This window comes from Hippoglossus hippoglossus, chromosome 23 (assembly GCF_009819705.1).
Source record: "Hippoglossus hippoglossus isolate fHipHip1 chromosome 23, fHipHip1.pri, whole genome shotgun sequence".
Taxonomy (NCBI): domain Eukaryota; kingdom Metazoa; phylum Chordata; class Actinopteri; order Pleuronectiformes; family Pleuronectidae; genus Hippoglossus; species Hippoglossus hippoglossus.
The window spans coordinates 14,800,728-14,821,072 of NC_047173.1; the positions used below are offsets into that span (position 1 = coordinate 14,800,728).

General features: G+C 44.8%; 1 protein-coding gene across 16 annotated transcripts in view; it reads left to right on the forward strand.

Moving 5' to 3' along the window:
- Window positions 1–20,345, forward strand: part of ppfia2 (PTPRF interacting protein alpha 2) — a 119,879-nt gene that overhangs the window by 66,073 nt on the left and 33,461 nt on the right. The window contains exon 1 of one of the 16 annotated variants that reach the window (XM_034579047.1): window positions 8,569–8,573. The exons of the other annotated variants lie outside the window; for them this stretch is intronic. The gene's annotated coding sequence lies outside the window, so the exon portion shown is untranslated. Of the gene's footprint in view, window positions 1–8,568; window positions 8,574–20,345 lie in introns of those variants that run through there. 16 annotated transcript variants of the gene reach the window in all.

Sequence of the window (20,345 nt, forward strand, 5' to 3'; positions counted from 1 at the left end):
CCACTTCATCTCGTTTCCTCGCGATGCTATCCAGCTAACAGGAAATAACATGCCACTATATTTCCCATCAGCCATCCTGCTCTCTGCATTGATATTTGTCAGTTCCATTGTCGTGCTGGTGTTTGCTCAATTTCCCTGCGTACGTGTTCCAAGCAGTCAGCTGTCCATCAGCAGGTTTTACTCTCTTTTCTTTTCCATCTTCTGGCGGCTGTCTCCCGTCCATTTGATCCCGTCTCTGCTCATTTGAACTCTGTGTAAAAGCTTCAAAGGCCGAGAGCGGCGGCGTTTTCCGCGTCCCACTGCCGCACTGGGAAAGTGTTTTGGTGTTTGAAGCGTCTTCATCGTGACACCAGTGAAGCGGATCTCCAGAGGAAATCACTCGGCTCCGTGAACGTCCCTCTCCCGAACCCGTCCTCTGTTTTAGCCTCTTTTTTAATTAACTATTTAAACCCTCAATCAATCAATGCCTTCTCGTGCATTATGCATCCACCCGCAGAGTGATGGCCTTCTTTTATACATGTGCTGTAATTATTGGAGCAAAGTAGAGATATGACATGTAAGGCAGAAGTTTTGCCGGCACGTGCGCGGCGGCAGCAGCGGTTCTGCAGCGGCGGCGAAGTTTCACACTCACACTTTGATGTTTTTTCACTTGTGATCAGCCGCAAAGTCTCAGAGGCATCGAGACTGAGCCAAAGACCGAGGGAGGATCCACACGGTTTGTGTGACTGTGTGAAGTCGGGCTCAACAGATCACATCAGTTGATTTAGACTTTTTAGCTTGGTCCCATTTGCTAACATAGGAGGAGGCACAGGGTTTATGACCTGTACTGCAGCCAGCCACCAGGGGGCGATCCAGAAGATTAGACTTCACTTTTGGGAGCTGTCATGTCGTCCATCTTTATAATTTTAATGATTTTCCTCTTTCTAATTGTTTATTTGAATAATTTTAAGAGGGAAACCTGTGGAGTATTTAACAACAACTCCCCCACAGAGTCCAGTGATGGTGTTAAACTGGGAATCTGCATAGTCACTTATCACCTGTGCAATGAAATGCTCCAGAAGTTGATGATCTGAGACCAGAGGAATGAAGCCGGCGTGTTTTAAAATCCATATTCCAGCTCCTGTTGATTAATGGGAAGAGCTCAGTGGACTAGAATGGAGCAGGATGGAGTTTCATGTTCCAGTCGATACGGAATAGGATTCAGCTCCAAATACAAATTAATTAACTCACCGTCAGAAGTTTAAACGAGGCCACCGGACTGAGTTTCCACGTTCCGCTCATGCAGCGGCTGGACACGCATCACATGGGAGAGCAGGACTTTCCCAGAGTGTGTGAACAGATAAATATGACAATAGAGGAGCAGCTGCGGTTATCACAAGTGTCACTTTACCATTAAGTTTTGGTGGAAACTCAAAAAATACCCTTAGAACGTAATTTGTAACACCAGCATTAACAGTCATTTCATTTAGTTTTCAGCTGTAAAAACACATTCAAGTGCAGAATCTCTTTAATCTGTGCTGTAGCTACATCAGGTTCGATTTTGGGGAATCTCCTTATTCGACATCCGGCCCCTGGGAGCACGTTGTTCTGGAGAAGATCCACGTGATGAGGGTCTGTGTGATGGACATTATACAGCCTCTCATCACAGGCTGCGTCACATCAACACAACAAAGTGGAAAAAAGGGTTAAAAAGAATTGAAATGAAGCTGAATTTCAATTAGTGCATCAGATTTCCATAATGCTGTGTGTGTGTGTGTGTGTGTGTGTGTGTGTGTGTGTGAGTCATCACGTCCGTGTTCTCTGTGAGTCGCTGCCGCGTTTGTGAATAAAGATGAAAAGGCTCCTTTACTTTCTGACGCTCCTCCAGGAGATTGTTCGTGGACACTTTCCCAGAGTGCGTCTTTCAGAAAAAACTCTCTGACCTCCAGGTTTGTTCATCTGAAGTTTGTTTACGTGTTGTTTTTTTTTACGCCGCAGAATCCGTCTCCTCTCTTAACCTTGATTGCTAGCGGGGGGGGGGGGTCCAATGAACGGATTTGTCTCTGGAAAGGAGGTGATTGGAATATTGGATTTGCCGGCTCAGCTCGGTTCTGCATGAAGCGCTGCCGCTGACCTGCCTCCGCTGAACTGCTGTTTACGCTGCCGTCAGATTTAATCGCACATTTTGCATCTTTTTTTTTTCATTTCGAACTCCATCCAGGAAACGGCTGAAAGGGAAAGTGGTGTTGCTCTTCTTATTCAGAACTGTCATCACTGAATGTTAGAGCTGTGAGCCGTTCGTGTTGCGTAACAGCATCTGTAGTGGAGTCAGCGGAGGAGGAATTCAGATCCTGAGAGTAACAATAGCACAATTTACTGTCGGGTCATTAAATATGCAGCACTTTGTCGTATTTTCTAAAATAGCAGCATTGTTGTAGCTGTTGAATGAATGGATCTGTGAATTTAAGTGAAATATGAAGTGGAAGGAAACATAAAAAATAACTAATTAAGTACAAATACCTTAATAGCAGCAGGAAAACTAAATCTGATGCCGTCTGATACAAAGTCTTTTAATCTTCTAGACTTTAACAAAGCTGGGAAACCTTGTTGTCTGTTGTTGTTGTTGTGTGTTGATGTCAAGATACTCAGGAATTCACATTATTGACCACAGTTGTGCGATGCTGCGAGCAGGGATGAATTAATAATACTCACTGACTGTCCACCTCACAGCAGCAGCAGCAGCAGCCGCTGAACTTCTCCGCCCCCGAGGAACCGAACATCATGTTGATGCATGACTCCTCCACCGAGTCTCCACAGTATTGAACCTCCTCTCTCCCCTCGTCCTCTTTTCAGCTCAGGCCCCGAAGCCGATCCTGACCTTTACTGTGCTGCTGAGGAAAGACAGAAGCACACGGCCGATGCTGTTGCAGCTCAGAGTAGCTGTGACGTTTGTGTAGGCGCGTCGGGGGTGAAAGGACAGTGTCTTTACTATTCACTACAGGTCCAGTCTGTATGGATTTAAGTGTGTTTTTATAAAACATCGATGCAGTGACTCTATTATCTCAAGGCCATCATAGAGTAGGTCATTGTAACGGCACAGGCTGAAGCAGCGTCACGTGATCATTACTACATGTCCACTTCACTCTGGAGGAGAAATTGTCCTTTTAGCAGTTGAAGCGTTTGACTCTGAATTGAAAGTGAAGCCACGGGAGTTCAAGGACGTTTCACTCTCGTTTTTTCTTCTCACCCGCGGACACACTGGTTACTTGACATACGTCATTTGATTCCACTTCAGGATACTTGAAGTCGGCTGCAGAAACCAAAATACTCCCAGGTGATCAGTGCAATAATCATCCCTTAAAGTATATATATATTTTATTTTCATTTTACAATTTAAAGGAGACATGACGCGTTTTCAGAATAATTTTTAGAATATTTCCCACAAGAAGTCAACTTGTTTTTTCGAATTTTCTATAAAAATTGACATTTTGTTTTGCACAAGCACCAAGAAACATGTAGAAAAAATGGATTTGCCTCAGTAAAATATTCGTTCTACGTGTGTTGCTGAATACCACAGCTCCTCACCTGCAGCTCACTGTGTCCTAATATAGAACAGAGAGGGAAAGAAGGGGGCTGCCACTTTTAGAACATGGTTATTCAGAGATAATACTGACATGAAATATTTAAACAGATGAGGATCTGTCACCTTCTGTCACACCTGACAGTCGGGGGGTCTTCTTCTCCATCAGCCGGATTCTTTTCCCTGCAGCTTAAGTCATAAATTGTCGTATCTCTTGAATCTTTGTGTGTGTGTGAAGTTTCCTGTCAAAACCCCGGGCGCTTAACCTTTTTTAAAACCACCTCCTTTCAATGTCACCTTGAGCTTCAACACATTCATCTCGTGACTTTTTTCTCCTCCTGTCTTTACTGTATATTTTTCATTTGACGATTTTTATTTTGACCTCACTTGTAAATCGTAAAAAGCTGCTTTTTGTGTTTGACTCCACATGGCGGAGGCACGGAAAAGAATAGCAAGTTTCCAAGGAAACAAACAAATTGAGATTCTGTGTTCAATAGTGAACGTGCATCGTTAGACTGAAACACTGTTTATCTGCTGTTAGTCGAAAAATATCCTTTGGGACTTGATCGTTTTCGTTTTTTGCCCAAAGTAACAATTTGCTTTAAATAAAAAGTCTGAATGAGTGGAAGCGATTTCTGAGGGCTGATGTGGAAACTGGCCTGATGACACTGTTCAGCCTTAATCTACAGCCGAGTGCTGCTTTAGTTAATGAAGCCGTTTGTCCTCTAATGAACGTCCTCAGATTTGTGTAAGTACATTTTAGTGGATAGTAGCCGTGGAGACAAGAGGTTTAAACAAGAAGAATTTCAGATTAATGCTCGGCAGAGATGATCTGTTGGTTTGTCCATGTCAGGAAAACCCAAGAGGAAAAGCTAAGAGAGATTAAAGGTAGCAGATCGGTTTTATTTTGTGAATAACTGGTGAAATGTATCTCCCACAGGATGGAAGTGCAGTGGTTAGATCTCACAGACCCTCACAGCAAACTGGTCCCAATCCAAACACATGCAACACGTGACAGACGCTCGCATGTCCACGTTGCTTCATTCTGGCGGATTGGAAACCCAAAAAGCAACACTGGGAAACACTGCTCTAGTTTATGTTTTTCCACAGTGCAGAACAAATCTGTGTGGGCGTCGAGAGGTTCGTTTGAGCACAATCTCCCATTTTCTGCTGCCGGTTAGTTTCTGAAGATGTCAAATCACCCATGATGGATTTTTTTTTACGGTCTTGAAGGGAGGCTGTCACCTTTTTATGAACATTGAAGCGGGAGTCACCTGGTGTTTATTCATCCGGCGACGGCTGAGGGGAACAATCAGTTTTATCTCCTGCAAACAAAACCTCGGCAGCATACCGGAGGGGAGAGGTCACATGCTTTACTATGGTAACAATGCTCGGAGAAGAAGAAGAAGAAGAAGACTTGTTTCCAAGGTGACGCGTGTTGCCTCATTGCAAAATGTGGGCTGGAGAAGATGCTCCACCTCGAGGCCGGCCTCTGTCTCATAAACGGCGCTCCTTCAAGTGGTGTCATTAGCGGAGCGCCGCTCGCTCTTCATTTCGTCTGATTGTTCCTTTTAAAAAACATCTCCTGCAGCAAATCAGTCATTCAAATGTGTATTTTTTTTTTTTATTTTCTTTGGAGAAATGCATCTGCAATTTGTGTCAGAATCATCACATGAGTGCAGCTCTCTCAGGAAGATTGTTTTGTCCTGTGCACCAATCAGTTCAATACAGAGAAGGAGGAGGGACATGCAGCCAAATATAGGAAGAGATCATCCCCCGGATTCATGAAGTAGTTTGTTTTTTTCCTTCAATCCCTTTTCCTAGTTTTAATCTCAACCATAATCGTAACGATGCTTCGTACAGTATTATAATCCAGAGATCCTGAAGATTACATGTGTGCCAATGGGGCGTTGGGGGGGGGGGGGAAGCAGAATACTGTACTTTTACAAAAAGGTTATGAAACAATGTACTCATTGATGGGGGGGGGGGGGCTCCTCACGTGCTACAGGCTCCTCCTCTTCCCTTTAACCTCCTCATAGTCTAGTAGAGCTCATAGTACGTTTGTGCTGCTTCTGCCAAGATCCTGGTTTTAATTAAGCAACTTTTGTCTGGGGAAGCCAACATCAGCATTAACGACGGGGACAGGCAGGGAGAGAAGTTGGACTGGGTGCTGGGGGGGGGGGATATAAATAGCAGCTTTTGTAGGCTATGGATTCCCTGTTGGGTTGCAGCCAAGCTAATAGCAGATCACGCCAGCTGAGTAGCATAGACGTGCTCCCGTGGCTGTGGATGGCAGATGAGCCGTGGTGATGTAGTCGACAGGATATGCTGAGGAACAAGTTGTTTCCCCCCCATAGCACAAATACACGGCTCTCATTTGCATTTGTGTGTGTTTGAGGAAGTGCACACATGCACAAGGAAACGTCAGAAGAAATCAGGCTCCACGGAAGATACTGAGGAAAGGACGAATCACATAAATGCTTGAGTCCAACATGTAAATGGGGCAGATTTAGCCATACAGGCTAGTTTTCATCTGAATATCCTGCAAATAGCACATGGACATATGTATAAAAGCACAGAAGACATGCACAGACACAAACAAAGGCACAAAAACAGAAATAACCAGTAAAGAGAAAGTAAAGACGGGCGTATCAAGCAAAATAAACGAGTTGAAGTCTCCCTCCACAGACATCCTCTCTTTACGCCTCATGCATGAGGCCAAAATTGCACTTAAATTTAGTTTTTCCATGTTCAGATGAATAAATAATAATTCTCCGATAACATTTAAAGGTGGGCGATGCTGTGTGGTTCGTGCACCGCGGCTGTTTCTTCCCCCAGCGCGAGTCGCAGCAGTTCAGATTGACAGGATGTGCGATTTGTGGGTCACCACGGCGATTTGCTTTGACTGAATACATGTGTACGTCCTCCCTGTGCTCTGGATTCTTCTTCCTTTAGTTAAGAGAAAATACAGTCGCTCAAGGTCCAGTCAATCAGCGCCATAATGGATTTCTCGTCTGCCTTGACTCGTCGACAATGCCTCTTTGTGGCTGCTCGTGTGTCCAACATTGTGTGTTTGTGCTCGGTGAATAGCAGATGTGTGTTTTAGACTATTTAAAAAGAATAATGAGGATTATAAATAAGAATAAACATGCACACGTGAGACTTGTAGCCTTGAAACCTTTAACAGCAGGTTTCTGTTTTTAATTATGCTTCCTCTGCACCTTATACGTGCTTCAAATAGGACAAATGTGGTTGATAAGAGCAGATGCGTCAAGCTTTTACTCTGAGCCTTTCTGAAGAGCCTGTGTGGATCGGCACACAATTTGAAGTTCAATTTGCAATTCAAATCTTTTTCACACTCTGATTGCCAGTTTTCAGAAGAAATGCGTGAGCCTCTATTCTCAGTATCAGTGGCAGAGTGAAAATACACGTAAAAGCATGTGTGGGGTGTGTGGTACAAACCAGCAAAGACTTATGAGAGAGCCAAAAGATTTATAAATTCAAACGAAACCTTTTCCCTAATGTGTCGTCCTTGAAAGCTTTTACTGTGAAGGGGAATATATGCTGCTGCTGTGCTGCTCCATTCATTTCTAAAAAGGATTTGATCTAAAGCTAGAACAAACCCTGCTGTTGCTTCAGGAGCTCACAATGCGCGGCACACTTCAGAGCCCATATTTCACCTTCTGTGGCACATCTGGCAACCCGACATCACACCAGAGCCTTTGGTGCTTATCTGTCAACCTAGTAGCGCTCGCTATTTGGGGCAGAGCTGGCAACGCTCGGTAGCTGTCGAGGTTTGAGGTGGAGTTGGCAGCCCTCGATAACCCTGAAGATTTCTGACACATATCTGACAGCCCCACGCAGTAACCCGTGGGATTTTAAAAAACGCTCTATCTGGCAACACTTCACGCCACCGGGGCTCGTTCCACGTGGCGCATGTTGATCTGGCATCGCGGCGGCCTTGAAGAGCTGCGGGGAGCCGGCTGGTGCAGAGGATGGAGCTGGCGAGTCACCAGAAGATCTCATGTGAGGCCGTTTGGAGACTAAAGGCAACTAAAACAAAGATGTTCACTTAGAGTGGCTCACAAGTGATGGTGCATTTCTCGACTTTTTCTTATCTAATTTTACAAAAGCAGTTTTGTGACGACGTGAAAATAGAGAAAGTTGTCGTGCTATAATCGTTACGTTTTAAGTTTCCCTCCCATCTTGCTCTTATGAATGAATGGACAGAAACAAAAAGATGTTAATTGCAAAATTACACGAATACAAGACCGTTGGAAATCGCACATCATTCATATTCTCATAGAACAGCCGGGATCAGATACAGTTCAATAAAAAGGCGATTGACTCCTTTCCCATTGCCGACAGAGGAGTTTCAAGTTTTTATTTTTCCCGGTGAGTCACCTTGAACATCGCGAACGCGTCAGAAACCATCGCTGTCTCGCCACCGTGCACGATTCTAAGAAAAGCTGCTGGTTGCACGTTGTTGCCAAGACGTAAAAGGTGGAATGTGTTGGTCTGAGATCAGTTTTAAAACAGAGGAAACACATTCAATATGTTTATTAGACCTGCAGGGTGCGTTTCAGAGAGAAACAGTAAATGCAAATCACTTTGTTTTGTTGTGACGTGACATAGATTTTTTCCCCTCGAACCATCAAGACAGAAGAAACATGACGAACGATTGTAATTACAGTAACTGTCATAATGAGCTGGGTGTTTCTTTGGCCTTAATTGCACAGATGTACGTCCTAACAAGCGCCCTTCGTTTTAATCAAGGCCTCGAGAAAATAATAATGAGAAATAAACCTGTGTGTAATTATTTCTCTGAGGCTCGTGTCGAGTGTTAATGTTTCGGAGAGCGGGAGGCGTCGCGGGAACAATTGGACCGTGGGACGAGAGGGAAGATTCACAGAATGGTGACGGCAGCCGTTCACTCAGCTTGTTGATTTACTTCATGTCATTCACTCCGTAGATTCCCCCCCCCCCTCTCATGTATTATTGAGACACGTTCCAAGTGTTTTCTGTGATACGTTTCCCCGACGGTGCATCATGTGGCAGGTCGCTACCCCTCTGCCCTTGGCGTGACCCCGACGCCACATTAGGACGCCACCGGGGAGGCTCTGCACTTTGTGTTTGTGTTCATGGAGGAGGCTCAGGTGCTTCTCGCTTCTCTGTAGTCGTGTTGTGTGCTGGGATACATGTCACCGTGCATCACAGGTCTGTATCTCACAGGTGTAGAAAAGTGGTTGTATCCCGCAGGATGTCTCACTTCGTCCGTGAAGTGTGAGATTTACCTGCTTAGAGATTCAGCAGATATGAATAGACTCACTGTATCTACACTATATAGGAAAAAAGCTGCTGTGTAAAGCATCAGAAACACATCACTTTCCTCAGACTGCCCGTTGCTGCTGCTCCTCTTTTCAGCCTCTGTCTGGAACACTTACCTTTAGCTCCTGTCTCTTTTAAGCTAGAGTGACCGATGCCATGTTTTTCTCTTCCCGGTATCCGATCCGTTAAAAGAAGATTGCATTGTTATATGGGTGAAACTGTACATGCATGGTATCGGTACATAGATTTGCCTTCTTGCCGAGGCCCAACCCGGCATTTTCTGCAGTTTTCCAGGCTCCTCTCAATCATGCCCAGTCTGACCCACTCTGTTGTGATTGGTCATCCGCTTCTAGGAAATGTTGACTTTGTTAGAGGTCTATCAAGACAAGCTGCAAGGTCTGGGCCACGCAAACACGAGGAAGTATCATCCGTGTGACTCAGGACTGCAGCGCTCAGTCATGCTGAACCCAGATGCTGATGTGTGGTAACTCCTTCTGCACCGATACGAGCTTCGGCCAGAGCCCAGTTGACTTTATTTCTACTTCTACAATGTGGTTTTTTTCTGCATTCTATTAAACATTTATATTTGTAGTGGCTCAACAGCTTCTCGGTGTTTCCCTGAGCTCCTTCCAGGAAACAGCGTTTGTTAGTGTGTCCTTGAAGCAGATTCAACCTCTTACTCGTGCACTCTAGAGCCGAAAGCATTAATGTACTGAATGTATGGCTCATATACTCTGTGGTTGCTCAACCCTCTTCCTGTGGCTGTCTGTTAGGACCAGATTGAATTACTGTGTGCTGCTGGATGTCATCTTTTAAAAACAGGAATCTGAATCAAGTATTGAGTTCCAGGAATTTAGCATTTCACCTCCTTACATATGTGGGATCCACAACACAGGTATGTGCAGCCTAGACTATCACGTCTAGGCTGCACATACGATTTTGTAAATGAATGTCAAAGCGTGACTGCACAGGGAGTTGTTGTCTTGCAGCTTGTGAGCTTTGTGTTGTCGTGTGATGGATGCTACTTGTAACGGGGGGCACCGGGGCCCAAACCCAGGAAAACAAAGCTAAACATCTGGCCACCGCGCCCCAAGGAACTGAGGGACATTAGCCTCCCAAGGACAGTTCTCTCTTCACTTCATATTCATTTGTTCTCTGTGTGTGTGTGTGTGTACTGCACGTTTACCACACTTTCCGTCAAATCTCACAGTCCAGTCCAGATGAAGGAAAAGTCATCATAAGCTCCTTCAAGTCACTGCTCAAACGCTGAATGTGTGAAGTCGGCACACACGGCGCCGAACTGCATGTTCACCACCTGCGAGTTGTTTGTGTTGCATTTCCCCTGCAGGTCCAATCCACGTTTCCTTATCTCAGCGCCTCTGCCTGCCGGCTCTGCCTTTAGACGGCACTATCATCCCACTCTGCCTCAGCCTGTGGTTAACGCTCGGTTTCTGCCCGGCTGGACGCTCTCTCTCTCTCTCTCTCTCTCTCTCTCTCTCTCTCTCTCTCTCTCTCCGCCGCACTGCATTGGAGGAAACTGGGGGAAGTGATTATAAGCTCGGCCTGTTTTCTAAACACGCCTTGGCCCTGTTCTGCTCAGGATCTCCCGGTTATGTGAATTGTTTTGATTAGCGGCTGCGCTCTGAATGGCGTTTCCTGAACGCGGGCTGACTCTCAGGTGGTCGCCCTCGTGCCACAGACCTTTCATGAAATGCCAGAGATTCACAGCACCAGGCCTTCAGCACTAATTCATTTTGAACGGCGCCAGAGGCCATTTGACTTCCAGTGTTTACCTACAGAGAGAGAGAGGGGGAGGAAATACTCGTGTTTGTGTAGCAGAGTCTCTCCCGCCAATTGAATATGTACACACTTGTATATGTAGGTATTTATTACTGATGTGAATTCTGTCGTTTGTTCTGTAAACAGTAGCAGCATGACATGAAAACCTTATTATCCCGAGCGGTTTGACCTTTAAAAGCCAAACGCTGCGGCTCCGGCACAGCTTGGATGTTACGGGAGTATTTGGCAGCGCTCGGCGATGATGTGAACGGCTATTTCTGAGTCGGTTTTTTGAACCGGCCTCAGTCACGCCGCCTCATTGAGAACCTGTGGGGCGCCTGGGATACCATCTCTCTCTCTCTCTCTCTCCGCGTCCACGACTGTTATTTTCATTCGAGTCCATATAATTCACGGAGGATCCCTGTGATCTGCTGCCGAGTTCAGTGACCACGAGGCTGCGCAGGAGAGAGGGCTGAGGGGGGAACGATAACGCCGGCCACGCACACACACAAAAAAAATCTTTGTATCAGATGGTTTGTAATGATGACCTTAAAGGTATCAGCCCTCTGACCAGTGCTTCTCCAGTTTCCCTCGACGCACTGTGGCTGCTTCATGAGCTATTTCTGTTTGGTCCCTGTCGATACAGCTCAATAAGAGGTGGAGCGGATCCAGGCAGCGCGAGTACACAACTCGTCTTAATGTCATGTAGTAGTATCATGTTCATTTGTTTTTTGATAAATTATATTTTTGGATAGTAATACACCAGTTTGTTCTTCACCTCAAATAGTTTTACTAGGTGCATATTATGAAATATTAGCTCTGGTGGCAAGATACTCTCTACATGGCTCTGGCAGCTACGTAACGTTAGCCTACAGTTAGCTTGTAGCTACTTCAAACTCAAGTTGACGTAAGGCTGTGTTTCATGTGATTCCGACACCAGTACGTGCAGCAAACGTCAGCAAACCGACAGCTGCTGCTGCCTTAGAAATAAAAAAGCTGTTGTTATTGTCTACTTTCAATGTTCAAGTGAGAAAATCTGTTGTTTTCTATCTATTTGGATGCACAGAGCCTTTTTAAAGCAATAACCCATAAAGCAGGAATGAAAGGCCAGAGTTGCTGCTCGCTCTAAAATCCTCCATTCAACGCTCCGCGACACTAATTGTTCATTTATGCTATGTTTGATATTTACACGCCATTTAACTTGACTCGCTGTGTCCAGGACTGAGTAGACATCACACACACAGCATTCACAGTCAATGCCGCACTGGTATCGGAGATTTTATCACCACCTTGATGGTTTGAAGTGTGGTCAGACGATGATGCATCCTCTCCGGTGTCGTTAGAAAGTAAATTGTTAATGGACGAGATGTTAGAGCTCTGTAGAGACACAGAGGCAGTAAAACAGTTTTTATACCCCCTGTTCTGTTCCAATATGTCCTGGGCCTCATACATCCACCCTATATGTTCTCCTTTTATTTTCATGGACTTTTCAATTTAATCTTTGGGTTCCCGAGCGCCGTCCTTTCAAGGAGGCTGCGATAAATGGAGCCAAGGTTCAGGTCGGTGGGGTCGGAGCTCCCTGGGGATCGGTGATCGCTTTTCAGCTTCCAGTGTGGACAAACCACCCAGGACACAAAGACGGAGAAGACTGGGGTGAATGTCAAGGCCTAAATTATAAGATTTAGAGGGAATCGTGGAGATGTAGCCGTGTCTTTTGAAGCTTTGTAGCTTTGCAGTTTCCCTCCCTCTCTCCCACGCTCTCTGGTCATTGTCCCTTTGTTAAGATTCCTGTAACGAAGCTTTAGATTCCTCTGATCTGTCCAATCTTCTTCATACCTCGAAGAACCCGAACCTCAGACGGTGCGTTGCTTTGATGCACCGGGGGTGTTTTGTTGATTACGGCTGTCACTGGACGATGTTATCCGCACGGACAGGGATTGAATCCTCGTTGCTCCAAAGCCCACGTTCTCCCCGTCGACTGTAATCTTTGCAAATCCCACCACTCGTCTGATGAATTTTCCACAAGTGGCATCTCGCCCGTAACCAAGCGGCTCCGCTGCTCAGTCGTCGGTTATCAGCCTTTAACTAAAATTGCCTCGGTTATCTGGTAACAGGACGTTGATTTACGATATTAAACTGGAGCGCGCGTTCCTGCGGCTTTCATCTCCGCTGGGTTCATTCATCTCCCGTCGCGGGACAGAAACAATGTGTTTGCTCTCAAAAGGATTCATCTGGTGTCAGGGGCTTGGCGCTGGTGAACGTGGATGTACCACAGTGTGTCTTTGTTCACAGTCTGAACTCCAGAACGCTACAAAACCGCCATGGTTCAGTTCAGACTTTGATTTTTGTACCGTGGTTAATTTCATAATTTCAATTAGTCAACCTCTTGTCAGATTTATTGAATAAATGGACGACTTGACCCCAGTTTTGAAAATTAAAAATGAAGTAAAATAAACTAATAAGTAATCAATCAAGCCACCTTGATTTCAGCATCTCAGATACACGAAAGCATTGTTATTTTTCCGTGCAAACTAATTTTCAATTTCCATGAAACGTGCTAATTGTAACTTTCCATCTTGCCCCATAATCTTTACATTTAGACTTTCCTAAAAATAATTGGTGCTTGTTTTCCTTGCATCCATGTTCATAGCAAGAATTAAGCAACATTTTCAACAACATTAGGTGGATAAAAACTTTACGTCTGCAAATAAAGGCCGTGAAACACGTTCGAGGGATTTGTCGACAACTGTTTCAGCCTCTGCCAAAACGGTAAAAACCATTTCCCCTCTATAAGCCAGAATAAGAAGACACAGCGTCCTCAGCCCTGGGAGCCATCTCCTCCTGCTGCACAAGGTGAACGACAGTCACAGCACATCAACCCACAGCCGTCCCTCTGCCGCTCTGTCCCTGGAATAAAAAAAAAAAACAGGACACTCAGAGACCATTTGTCTCGTTTTGGTGCGTCCTGCTCTCCGTGGATAATACATGATGGATGGTGTGACATTTGCGGGCCATGTTTGTTTGGGTGTTCCACAGCGATGTAGTACTCGCTTGCTCCCTGGATGCCCAGCGTCATTGGGACCAAATGAAGAGTGTGAGGGAACGTTACATGTGGGACCCAGAGAGTCGGGGGCTTCTGGTTAGGGAACCAGAAAGCTCTCCCCCCCTTCCCTGACCTTTTTAAATATGGACATTGTATGGCCATGCATCGCAGTGGCATCAATTTATCACCATTCTGGAGCTGGATGTGTCGAGTTGAGAGCGCGTGTGGAGACTTCTCTCGCTCTCATTTCCCCAACGAAAGCCAAATAATCCATCTCGAGGATCGCTGCGTCTCTGCCTTGACCTCGGCCTCCTCGCACAGACAAAGACACAAGGCCGGGCGGATCGCTCACAGGGGAGCCGGGGTCTCCTCTGTCCCGTTCACACTACGTCAGCCTGTAACCGTTATTCCAGTTGATTCGATGCCTCAGAGACGAGGAGATGGAGATGGACTATCTAAACTTATTACAGTGGATATTACGTATTTCTGTCCAAAACGCAGTATTTGAATTACTTTTCCTGTCAGACAGCAACAGGGATTCTGTGTCAGCTCTCTCAGGGCTTCCCTCACCTCTGGGACAGACAAACAGAAAATAGAAAATAGATCTAGGTCTATAGAAAATAATATTTGTAGGTTTATATCTATTCTATCAACATATGCAACATTAAAAGATTACAAGAGGTGTCTTGTGCATTAAAGACGTACATGAATACTTAAACAAACATGCACGGGTATTTATATGCAAACAGGGGAACACAGGGACTGTAAAAAAAAGATTAAAACTCAATAAAAGCAAATGAATTCCTTAGTTTTTCTGTAATGACTGTTCTGTAACTTTGAGGCAAACATAAAATATCTATTCCTTTATTCTGCTACACAACATTTGAGTCCATCCATGTGAAAACACACATTTCCACACCTCACTGTTGTGATGGGATGCTGGAAGAAGGCGTGGCCCCGGAGTTCAAAGGGATCAAAATTAGTTATTAGCTGCTGGAAGGGCAGTAAATTGTCGGGATGTAATTTCCCCCCCCCCTCAGATTTACGATTTGGCCTCAAGGGGCCTTTACAGCACCGGGACGACCCCTCTTACCTCGGCAGCTAAAGGTTATTGTAAATCACGCCCCCTGCTCCCCCCCCAGCGCCATCACACACACACTCTCTCTCTCACACACACACACACACACACACACATGGAGTCACACAAATATCCTGACCTTTCATTTCCCTGTTTTTCTTTAATCTGCTGTACATGTCTGCTGCGCTGTACCGGGGAATAATCCCGTCTACAAGTTGATTTTTCATTCATTTTTTTATTCCTCCATTGAAAACATCGGGGCAGTGACCAGTCAGTCCGCCGCTGACCCGAGAAGACATCGCAGCGGCGCAACACAAAGTCCATTCAGGGCCACCGGTCATTGTCCTCCTCAGGGCCCGTCTCTTGTTTGTGTATTCAGCGTCGCCCTTTTGTCCCCGGAGCTCATTTATTAAACTGTTCAACTCCTTCCCAAAAAATAATCACAGGCCATCGAGCAGAATGGAATCAATGCGTTATTCAACCAAAGAGAGAGTTCACTGGTTTCCCCTTCACTCATGGCTGGCTCGGTTTAAGTTAGTGGTTAATTGTGGATGATTAATTTCTGCAAGGTCCATTGTGCGTAAACAATCCTCCTCTGGGAATTAGATCTTTTTGTGGATGTTTGCAGAGGACGTGTACGAAGGGAATCAGACGAGCATGTTCCCCTTCGTTCTGAACGTGATGGGGACGCAATAAAAATCCAATCTAGCTCGATGGTTTTACTCCTATAGCATCTTTCCTTCTTTTATATGCTCTTTCATTTGAGCGGCTCTTTGAGGCTGTGACGTTTTACAACCTGACACTTTCTCTCAGGGAATATTCATGTCTCTCTCTCGGCTTCTCTCTCGGCTTCTGCAGGTGCTGTGCGACTGCATGAAAGCGACAATTCAATTGTCAGCCGAGTCGTTGTGCGTCCTTCGTTTCTGTGTTTTGACAGAAAGACAGAGATGTTTCATCTTTGATAAAAGCTCGCTGTGTGTCGTTGTAACACTTGTCGTCTCCACCTGCAGCTCAGCGATGTGTCGCCATGTGAGAAGAAGAGAGGCTCGTCAGCATGGATCGCCTTCTTGAATATTTAAAGCAGAGGAAATGAGCCGGCTGCCGGCTGAGCAGTGGCTTCTTCCTTCTTCCTGTCTGTGATGGATTTCTTTATCAGCACGATGCTGGCCAGGAATCGAGCTGGTGCCGGTCCTGGTTGGACGGCTACTGCTGCTGTTGTGTGGTTGATGTGACGGGTCTCTTGTTGTGTGTTTGATGTGATGGGTCTCTTGTTGTGTGGTTGAACTTCTTCTTGTAGCTAAAGTCCAGATGAGTCTTTAAAAACAAACCTGTAAAGAGAGAGTTTCTATATGATCTGATCAAGCAGATGAATTTTAAAAGAAATTATTGGGGGTTATGTTTTTTAGAGATATTGGAATATTAGGATGAGTGATTTTACCTCATTCAGAGTTTAACATTTTTCAGGATCAAATCAAAAATCTCTTTAAATCATTATTAGTAAAAATACCCTTCTCTTCATATATAGGTAGTAAAATAAAGTACAAAAAAGAGACATATGGAGTTTTTTTGCAACCGAGTCAACAAAATAGTAGAAATACGACCTCCTTTTATAGATATGAGATATACAGTAAAAGAAAAGATTGTTTATTACTTACATTTGTCTGTTGTGGTCACTTTATTTTCACTTTTTTACCAATTTACAAGCTCGCACAGCCGTTTTGTTTCCATTCGTCTGATCTCCGTGTTTGAATGTGATCATAGTGATATTAGTCCGCTTTACCCCCGCGTCACTCTGCAGATTCTGTTGTCTGTGGGGATTTATAACATTGGTATTGACAGCAGCCGGCTCGTCTCATCACTTATTCATCAGCTCCCTCTGTCCTCTCCTCCCTCTGGTCCCACGCTGTAAATATAACACTGTTTATCAAATATTCAAGATCTACGCCGGAGCTTTTCTTCGTTGTGAAAAGCACAAACATCCCAATAAGACTTCTGTCTGCGCTCATTGGTCATTGTCTGCTGGTGTCACTAAAAGCTTCGTTTGCAGTTTCAAAGCTTCTCGACTGCGTAAGAGAGTTTACTGCTGGTTTCAGATAACATTTCCCATCATGCATTCCTGCAAGAAGATTCCTGGAGCCTGGCTGCTGGAGATGAAGGAAGCATCATATCATAGAAGTGTTTTTTTTTTTACTTTGTGAGTCAGCATCACCGTCAGTCACACCTCCGATTCTCCCTCTCCCTCTCTCTCTCTCTCTCCTGAGAGTGATGCACAATCGGCAGGATTTGTTTTTAGCCCGGAAGCTCGACTCTCCTGCAGAAGCACACGTCCCGTTTCTTTAAAAAAAAATTGAAAATAGCTGCTGCTGTAATTTTTTGGCCGACAATTGGACGACTCAGGGAGGAAACCTTGTCCACCATTTCATTTAGAGTTCACCTTCCAGGCTCCCCACACACACACACACACACACACACACACACACACACACACACACACACACACACACACACACACACACACAGAACCTGACATATTGCAGTGCGAGGCAGTTTGCCCAGGTAATGAGAAGTGGGGAATAGAAGGAGGTGTTGGGGGGGGTGTAGTGGTCCAGCAGGTCATGGGTAAAATAGTGCTGCAGAGAAGCTCGGAGCCAAACCTCAGCTCAACCCGGTGGAATTTAATTCTTCCCAGCTGTTTGAATGGGCAGTAAAATACAGCAGTAACACTTCATCACACGCTGATGATGGCGTTTTCAGCCAAAGCACAGACGAGCCTTTTGAAAATACTTTTTTTAAGATCCATGTCAGGCACGACAGATACGGAGGAATATCAGAGTCCCCAACAAATACTGCCACTTCTCCATAATAGATGATAAAGTGACGTAGACGTGGAGAGAATAACCCCCTCGAAATGCCAGGTTGTAGATGTGTGTGGTGTGGATATACACAACCCAGAGAAATATCTGAAACAATATCCCTGAAGAAGCTCTCACGCAGCCCAACGTTCTGCAGCTTTCACCGTCCAGATCCGTATTTTTCTCATTTATCTGTCGACTCGACAATCAAAACGTCCTAATTATCACAAACTGCCGCTCCACCGCTCACGGCCGGGCAGCAGTTGGCAGCGTGGACGATGTCAGCGTCACTCTCATCACTTTCCCCTGAGGGAGTTGGCCAATGTCCACAGGCCCTTAACATCTACTGTGTGTGTGTGTGTGTGTGTGTGTGTGTACTTTTACACCACATCTGTACATCCGACTTGTAAAACCACTGCAGAGGTGAAAGTCCACTTAACTGCCTCACATTAAATATGCTGTCACGCAAGGCCCTGGCATGTGCAGCTTCACCTTTTCTTTATTTATACGCCTCCACTCGAACTCCTCTCGCCGTCTCTCCAGCTTCTCTGAGACCATTTGCAGGTTATTTATGAGAGCGGCGCCTGGAGGCCGAGTTTCCTGGGAATTCAAATTTCACCGGGTTGTTTTCACTTGAGAGACGGAAGGAGAAGAAAGAAAATATCGAATGGAAACAAAGTTTGATTCGATGCATTTTTTGCATTCTTACACCTTTTTGTTATTTCAATGATGTGTTTGTACATAGTTTATGGACGTTGCCAATACTTTGTACAGTTTCCCATTTTCAAGCTAAGCTAATCATCCTAAACTCTAGATTCATATTTAACATATAGATATTAGATTGATATTGATCTGGGCAAGAAAGCTTTAAATCTAGAAATGCAAATCTGGGTATTGCTTTTTTGCTTTTGATCATTATTTACCGTAGATGTAAAGACGGACGACATGACTTTGACCTTTTCTCAAAGATGGTTTCTGGGATTGAAGGTCGTTCTTATCGCACTGATGTACGTCCAAGTGTTTATGTTTTCCGATACCTTTGGTTTTGATTAGTTATTTGATGCTATAGAAATGATTGACACGTGAGGCTGAATCCTGATTGGTCATTTCTGTGAATTTCGCGAATCCTCTACACCACAGCTCTACAATATTTAGTCCTGACAACCTGAGAGAACTTGCATGTCAATAAAACCAGGTGTTGTGAGGAAACTGGTAATAATACAAACACTTCCACAAAAACCAACACCCACTGTCTTTATCAATCACGCTGCAGCTGGACTGTGGTCGATTCTCTGGCAGCCGCCGTCGTGGGTGAAATGTTGTTCCAGCGGAGCTCATAATCTTTCAAGGTCCTGACAGCGTGGCCTTTAGGAAGAGGCGCTCTTAAAAACATTTCCCTCGCCCCCTGGGGTTGCAGCCTTTTTCCCTTTTAACTCGGCTCTGAGAGGAGCGGTCGCCCTGAGACGGCTGCTTTAAAGAACGGCTCCGGAGGGAGGCGGTGTGCTGTTGCTGAGGAAGCTTATACCAGCACTGCCGGGGCAGGAGAGAAGGAGAGGGGGGGGACATGTTTGGGTCCTTAAAGCAAATGATGCAATTTTATGCTGTTATTTCTTTATTTTTAGACGCGAGGAGGTGACTGTGATGAGCTGCGTTCCTCTGGGAGGCAGATTTTCGAGCCCTAAGCTGCTTTTTTCAGCTGCTGCACGTCGACAGTGAAAGTTTGGAAAACGCAAAAGACGAACTCTGTCCTTTAACGACACTGGAGCTTCATTCACAAATTATTCCCAAGATGATTTAGCAATGAAAAGGGGGGGGTGAGCACTGTGGGGAATATGGATTTTTGTTCGATGCAGTGTAGTCGGAGGATACAGAATATTTAACAAGTCCATAATATAATCTGCAATCATTTAGGAGTCAAGTATTTTCAGAATCATAGCAATGAAGTAAATCTTACAAACCGTCTTTCTTGCTGTTTCACGGAGGGGGCCATTATCTGCTGTTGCCATGGTAACAGCCGTGCCCCGACGGTTGACCCGATCTTGCTCGGTAGATAATCTAGTTGTTAACTCAGCGGTCTTCTCCCACACGCTATAATAAACACATTTGTCCCGACAGGTCAACCTTTGTCTCCTTGATTTGTGCCGACAAGCTGCAATTAGACGTGAAGAGGAGCTGGACTTTGGCCTGTTTTGGTCTGTGTGGATGTAATTAACCAGTATAACAGCAGGTTGACGTGTAATTAATGACGACGTGGACATTTTCCTTAAAGTTGTGTTTGCTCTCGATACAGAGTTTTCTTTGATGAGAAATCAGTGGAAGTGAAAGGTTTTTAATTTATGACAAGTTGTCAATAATATCTTGATTTCTTTTCCCCGAATGATTTTGTTTTGAAGACAAAATTAACCTCAGTTAATTAACTTATTCCCCAAAACACAGAATGACATTCAAAGGACTTTGTTCCACAAGAGAATTAATTTAAAATAATATAATTAAATGATCTCAGGATAATGTGATTAAAGTCCTGTTCGATATTCTTCACACAACATGTGTTTAAATCACGATGCACAAAACATTACTGTGAATAGAACGTTCTCCAGTTTAATAACCTATTTATTTATTAATTTAATCTTTAATCTAAGCCAGAAACATTAAGATCCACACTGTCCTGGCTTCTGCGCTTTTATTTTTTGAAGCTGCAGTTTAAAT